We start from the raw sequence: 8,183 nt of genomic DNA, 5'->3' as shown, positions 1-8,183 counted from the left end.
GCTTTAAATGACACAACAGACCAGATAGATTTAATTGATATTTATAGGACATTCCATCTAAAAACAGCAGATTACACTTTCTTCTCAAGTGCGCATGGAACATTCTCCAGGATAGATCACATCTTGGGTCACAAATCAAGCCTCAGTAAATTTAAGAAAATTGAAATGATATCAAGCACCTTTTCTGACCACAACGCTATGAGATTAGAAATCAATTACAGGGAAAAAAAGGTAAAAAACACAAACACATGGAGGCTAAACAATATGTTACTAAATAACCAAGAGATCACTGGAGAAATCAAAGAGGAAATCGAAAAATACCTAGAGACAAATTACAAGAAAACATGACGGGGCTTCCCTGGTGGTGCAGTAGTTGGGAGTCCGCCTGCCGATGCAGTGGACATGGGTTGGGCCCTGGTCGGGGAGGATACCACATGCGACGGAGCAGCTGAGCCCGTGCGCCACAACTACAGGGGATGCACTCTGGAGCCCACGAGCCACAACTAATGAAGCCTGCACATGTAGAGCCCATGCTCCATGGCAGGGGAGGCCACCAGAGTGTGAAGCCCGCACACCACAGCGGAGACCGGCCCCCACTCATTGCAGCTAGGGAAGGCCCGCGTGCAGCAACAGGGGCACAACTCAGCCAAAAATAAATAAAAGAAAATAAATAAATTTATTTAAAAAAAAAATAAAACACGATGATCCAAAACCTATGGGATGCAGCAAAAGCACTTCTAAGAGGGAAGTTTATAGCTATATAAGCCTACCTTTTCCAAGAAACAAGAAAAATCTCAAATAAACAATCTAACCTTACACCTAAAGGAACCAGAGAAAGAAGAACAAACAAAACCCAAAGTTAGCAGAAGGAAAGAAATCATAAACATCAGAGCAGAAATAAATGAAATAGAAACAAAGAAAACAATAGCAAAGATCAATAAAACTAAAAGCTGGTTCTTTGAGAAGATAAACAAAATTGATAAACCATTAGCCAGACTCATCAAGAAAAAGAGGGAGAGGACTCAAAGCAATAAAATTAGAAATGAAAAAGGAAAAGTTACAACAGACACCGCAGAAATACAAAGCATCCTAAGAGACTACTACAAGCAACTCTATGCCAATAAAATGGACAACCTGGAAGAAATGGACAAATTCTTAGAAAGGTATAACCTTCCAAGACTGAACCAGGAAGAAATAGAAAATATGAGCAGACAAATCACACGGAATGAAATCGAAACTGTGATTAAAAATCTTCCAACAAACAAAAGTCCAAGACCACATGGCTTCACAGGTGAATTCTATCAAACATTTAGAGAAGAGCTAACCCCAATCTTTCTCAAACTCTTCCAAAAAATTGCAGAGGAAGGAACACTCCCAAACTCATTCTATGAGGCCACCATCACCCTGATACCAAAACCAGACAAAGATACTACAAAAAAAGAAAATTACAGACCAATATCACTGATGAATATAGATGCAAAAATCCTCAACAAAATACTAGCAAACAGAATCCAACAACACATTAAAAGGATCATACACCATGATCAAGTGGGACTTATCCCAGGGATGCAAGGATTCTTCACTATACGCAAATCAATCAATGTGATACACCATATTAATAAATTGAAGAATAAAAACCATATGATCATCTCAATAGATGCAGGAAAAGCTTTTGACAAAATTCAACACCCATTTATGATAAAAACTCTCCAGAAAGTGGGCATAGAGGGAACCTACCTCAACATCATAAAGGCCATATACGACAAACCCACAGCAAACATCATTCTCAATGGTGAAAAACTGAAAGCATTTCCTCTAAGATCAGGAACGAGACAAGGATGTCCACTCTCACCACTATTATTCAACATAGTTTTGGAAGTCCTAGCCACGGCAATCAGAGAAGAAAAAGAAATAAAAGGAATACAAATTGGAAAGGAAGAAGTAGAACTGTCACTGTTTGCAGATGACATGATACTATACATAAAGAATCCTAAAGATGCCACCAGAAAACTACTAGAGTTAATCCATGAATTTGGTAAAGTTACAGGATACAAAATTAATGTACAGAAATCTCTTGCATTCCTATACACTAATGATGAAAAATCTGAAAGAGAAATTAAGGAAACACTCTCATTTACCATTGCAACAAAAAGAATAAAATACCTAGGAATAAACCTACCTAGGGAGACAAAAGACCTGTATGCAGAAAACTATAAGACACTGACGAAAGAAATTAAAGATGATACCAACAGATGGAGAGATATATCATGTTCTTGGATTGGAAGAATCAATATTGTGAAAATGACTATACTATCCAAAGCAATCTACAGATTCAATGCAATCCCTATCAAATTACCAATGCCATATTTTACAGAGCTAGAACAAAAAATCTTAAAAGTTGTATGGAAACACAAAAGACCCCAAAGAGCCAAAGTAGTCTTGAGGGAAAAAAGCGGAACTGGAGGAATCAGACTCCCGGACTTCCGACTATACTACAAAGCTACAGTCATCAAGATAATATGGTACTGGCACAAAAACAGAAATACAGATAAATGGAACAAGATAGAAAGCCCAGAGATAAACCCACACACCCTATGGTCAACTAATCTATGACAAAGGAGGCAAGGGTATACAATGGAGAAAAGACAGTCTCTTCAATAAGTGGTGCTGGGAAAACTGGACAGCTACATTTAAAAGAATGAAATTGGAATACTCCGTAACACCATACACAAAAATAAACTCAAATTGGATTAGAGACCTAAATGTAAGACCGGACACTATAAAACTCTTAGAGGAAAACATAGGAAGAACACTCTTTGACATAAATCACAGCAAGGTCTTTTTTGATCCACCTCCTAGAGTAATGGAAATAAAAACAAAAATAAACAAATGGGACCTAATGAAACTGAAAAGCTTTTGCACAGCAAAGGAAACCATAAAGAAGACTAAAAGGCAACCCTCAGAATGGGAGAAAATATTTGCAAATGAAGCAACCGACAAAGGATTAAACTCCAAAATATATAAACAGCTCATGCAGTTCAATATTAAAAAAACAAACAACCCAACCCCAAAATGGGCGGAAGACCTAACTAGACATTTCTCCAAAGAAGACATACAGATGGCCAAGAAGCACATGAAAAGCTGCTCAACATCACTAATTATTAGAGAAATGCAAATCAAAACTACAATGAGGTATCACTTCACACCAGTTAGAATGGGCATCATCAGAAAATCTACAAACAACAAACGCTGGAGAGGGTGTGCAGAAAAGGGAACCCTCTTGCACTGTTGGTGGCAATGTAAATTGATACAGCCACTATGGAGAACAGTATGGAGGTTCCTTAAAAAACTAAAAATAGAATTACCATATGATCCAGCAATCCCACTACTAGGCATATACCCAGAGAAAACCATATTTCAAAAAGATACATGCACCCCAATGTTCACTGCAGCACTATTTACAATAGCCAGGTCACAGAAGCAACCTAAATGCCTATCGACAGATGAATGGATAAAGAAGTTGTGGTACATATATACAATGGAATATTACTCAGCCATAAAAAGGAACGAAATTGGGTCATTTGTTGAGATGTGGATGGATCTAGAGACTGTCATACAGAGTGAAGTAAGTCAGAAAGAGAAAAACAAATATCGTATATTGACGCATATATGTGGAACCTAGAAAAATGGTACAGACGAACTGGTTTGCAGGGCAGAAACTGAGACAGAGATGTAGAGCACAAACACATGGACACAAAGGGGGGAAAGCGGCAGGGGGTGGGGGTGGGAGTGTGATGAATTGGGAGATTGGGATTGACATGTATACACTGATGTGTATAAAATTGATGACTAATAAGAACCTGCTGTATAAAAAAATAAATAAAATAAAATTCAAAAATTCAAAAAAAAAAACATGAGTAAGTTCTAAATACCTAACATATATCATGATGACTACACTTAAAAGTTATGTATTATATTAGAAAATAAAATAAAATAAAATAAATGACCTTATCTTCTCCCCAAAATTGTTACTCATACAATTCCCTTCCACATATGTGAACTAACATCTTTACCCAATTTCCATACTGCCTCATTCACTGATCCCCCTGCCTCTAAGATGTTTTGTTTGGTTGGTTGATTGGTTGGTTGGTTTTGTTCGTTTTTTTTCAGTTATACATGTATTTATTCTTTTTCAAATTCTTTTCCCATTTAGGTTGTTATATAATATTGAGCAGAGTTCCCTGTTGGTTATCCATTTTAAATATAGCAGTGTGTACATGTCAATCCCAAACTTCCTAACTATCCCTCTCCCCAACCGTTCCCCCTGGTAACCATAAGTTTGTTCTCTCAGTCTGTAAGTCTGTTTTTTTCCTAAGATATTGAGATAATTGTTAACTTGGTCAGACTGCCAGCTTTAGGTATTATTTCCCTATATATGTCTCCTTCCTATAATTGTCTCTCTGTGGTTCCTTAGATTCTGAATCTTCTTAATGAGCTGCTGGGTCTAAAATTGGCTCTTTGCCCAGTGTGGGGTTTCCCCAGCCTAGATGTGTGAAAAAACACATCACAACCTGTGGCACTGGGGAAGTCCCAGGGCCCCCAGAGAGCTGAACTATTTTATGTTGAATATTAAACAGAAGAGAAGCTTGACTAGTGGGTGTGAAAGAGAGGGGGACTTTCAGTTGTGAAATAGTGACTAGATACTATTTTCACAATAAAAGATAATTTATCTTCACTGACTCACTCATACACACTTCCTTGACTGATCTGTTCTTTTATCAACTGTCTAATATTCTGGCAGCACCATCAAAAGAGTCAGGTCCAGGGTATGAGCATTACAACTGGATTACACATTAGCATCTGAAGCAAGCAGAAAAACTTATTGCTTTTCTAAAATACTGAAGAAATCTTAGTTGTGGGCAATGCCTAAATGTTTACCACATACCAAAGATCTTGGACAAAGTTTTGAATACCTTTGATCCACTAACCTTCGCTGGAAAATGCCAGTGAATTTTGGAATAAATTTGCTCACTTCCCATGGATTAAAATGTGATACTCCTCAAGTCATCCAGGTTATTTTTAAATGTTTTCATAGTAACAGTCACCTTTAATAAACCAGAGGAAAAGAAAAATCTAGGAGAGAGTCTATATCTAGTCAGGGCTATATCTACTCATAGTCTAAGTGCATGATATAAAGAAACAAACAGTTTGCATGGGTCTACTCATCTTAACTGTTAACAACTTGGGACAAAGAACCAGAACGAGTTCACTTTGGCATGTGGAGATGGAGGAGAGAGGAGGTGGAAGATGTTAATCCCAAGCATCTGGATCCACATCTGGGTGCTGAACTTTAAAATCCTGGCAAGGAGGAAGAAGTGGGGTCCATACAGGTTAGCACCCTATGAGCCCACAGCCTCCTCTTTGCTGCCCCATCCCTATTTGTAATGTGTGTGTAAATTGAGTCTACTGACAACAACAAATTTGCCTATCTGCTTTGGTTCTTCCTAGGCTATACCATCACCAAAGGGATGGAGGGTTCTCTGGGGATGACCCACTGAGATAGTCAACAGAAAAAAGAATAATACCAGGAAAAGAGAGGATCTAAAGGATAGGAGGTATGAATTATCTATTATTAAGATAATTAAAAAATTATCTTTAGTATACCCTAAAAATTAGCATGCCCCAAAACTAGTTTATTCAAGCTACCAAGCTTATTCCTGCCTTAAAACCTCTGCCTGGAATGTTTACCCAGATCTTAACTGGATCTGGATCCTTCTTGTCTTTTAGGTCCAGCTCAAATGCTACATTCACCAAGTAGATTTGTTTCCAGACTAAAGTAGTCATCCAGTTACATTCACTATGTTATTTTTATCCCAGTACTTGGGGCATTTTGAAATTATCTTGTTCCTTTGTTTTCTATTGTTTATTCCCCTCTTTTAGAGTAAATTCCATGCAGGGGCTTCCCTGGTGGCACAGTGGTTGAGAGTCTGCCTGCCAATGCAGGGGACACAGGTTCGAGCCCTGGTCTGGGAAGATCCCACATGCCGCGGAGCAACTAGGCCCGTGAGCCACAACTACTGAGCCTGTGCGTCTGGAGCCTGTGCTCCGCAACAGGAGAGGCCGGGATAGTGAGAGGCCCGCGCACCGTGATGAAGAGTGGCCCCCACTTGCCACAATTAGAGAAAGGCCTCGCGCACAGAAACGAAGACCCAACACAGCCATAAATAAATAAATAAATAAATAAATGGAGTAAGTTCCATGCGAACAGGAATCTTGCCTGTCTTGTCACTATTATATCACTCACCCATAGACATGTACCTAATGCATGGAGAGGGTGTTTAATACACATTCGCTGAATGAATGAACGACCAAGTCAATGGTGGAAAGTTCCGAGTTTCTGGTAACTCAGAACTAATAGGTTTTTTGTTTTTAATGGATTTTATAGCAAATTTTCTTGTGAGAACTCCATTCCCCAATAATATCAGGTAAATGAAGCATGTAAATGAGAAAGCCTGTTGTCACTGAGATTATGTAAGCAATTTATAAAACAAAATTTCTAAGTATAAGCTATTATTAGAAAGTATGAACTACCAGACTATGAATCAGAATCATAAAACAAAATTCTCTATTACTGTTTCTGACAAATACACCATTACTTCATCTTTCTTCTGACCCCCAGGGAGCTGCTATACACAAGGACTGCCTCTTTATTTCAAAAGCAACTTGGTAAGAGTAAAATCAGTAACTTTTAAAAGTCTACAAGGCCCTTTTCTTTGCTCCCTGAGCATCTCTTTCACCACCTTCATTGTGTGAAATGATTCCTCTTTAACCTCTCCCCTCACCCCTGCTGAAATCTAAGCAGAGTTCCAAATCCTACATCCAGAAGTACCAAGAAGACTGGTGCTACAAAAATCTATTATCTCCACCAACAGCATTTCTCGCTGTACCAATGCAATTTTAACATGCTACAACAGTCAACGTGCTAAAATTTGAAAATTCCACAACCAGTAAGAAATACCAAAAAGATTTTTCTTCTCAGACAAAATAAACATTGCAGTATGAAGTGTACTTTGTGAATTAAATAATTAGAAGCCGGATGCCAAAGGGCCAAAATAGTTGCGTCCACCAGGCTTCCTACATTCTTCACCATAGACTAAGTCGTACAGTGGGATTATGGCTAAATGGAAAATTTATTTTCACTAATCCTGTTCATTTAGGAATTCAATTCTCTTTGTTTTAGCTTTGGAGCAAAAATCTGCACCATTACCTAAAGTCCGTTTTGCACGTTTAAAAATAAAATGTGTCGACTAGGGACTTGCAGCCTGTCCCTGGCTTTCAGCTGCAGTGTGTAGCTGTGGGCTTTCCCGAGCAGGAGAACAAATGTCTGAGAGGGAGAGAACACACACTGTTGACTGTATCAGGGGAGAGGCCATAAAAGAGGAGACGCTCTGGTGGGAAAGTTCAGGCAGGATTACCAGGAGATTGGAGAGAATGCCATTAAGTAACCCAGACTGTGCCTCTATGGGCTACACAATGCACACAAGCCCAACAGAAAAACGTGTGACTCTCCTGTAGAAGCACAAGTGGGAGAATACGGGCTGAGCCTTTGCATCATGTTTTTCCACTGGAGTCCTCTGCTCTCTCCTTTCTATCAAGTTGGTCCCAATTCTTTAGTGGAGGTCAAGCTGCACAGCCTCAGAAAAGCTTCTTCTAACACATTTTGCTTCCATGTATTTTGTGAGCCTCTACTTGTCTTTATTAATAAGTAATGATGCTACACAAATCCCCATAGCCTGTTTCTGTTCTCATTCTAGCCCCTCTGTGTCCTGTTTCGAGGTAGATTATAATCTCCCCACCAGCAGAAATGTATGCCCCCTACTCTCTCTCCACAGAGTTTAGTACAGTACTTTCACAAAACAGTTATTTAATGAAAGCTGGAGGAATGACTTAGCAATTATATTCTTATAGGGATTCATTTCAAAAATCAGGGGGGGGTCCATACATAGGAATTGGAGTTTACGGAACACTGAAATGTGATGGGAGGAAAAAAGATTAACCACATTAGGCTAAGGAGGAAGAGGTAAAGAACAGGAGAGGGCAAGAAAGGCCCTCCGGACCAAACAGCACCATTTAAGGGCTGAGCAGAGGAGAGGAAGCATGAAGGGGATCCAGAAGGAGCAAAG

This window comes from Balaenoptera physalus, assembly GCF_965194825.1.
Source record: "Balaenoptera physalus genome assembly, chromosome: 14".
NCBI lineage: Eukaryota > Metazoa > Chordata > Mammalia > Artiodactyla > Balaenopteridae > Balaenoptera > Balaenoptera physalus.
Note: the sequence above shows the minus strand (reverse complement) of the source record.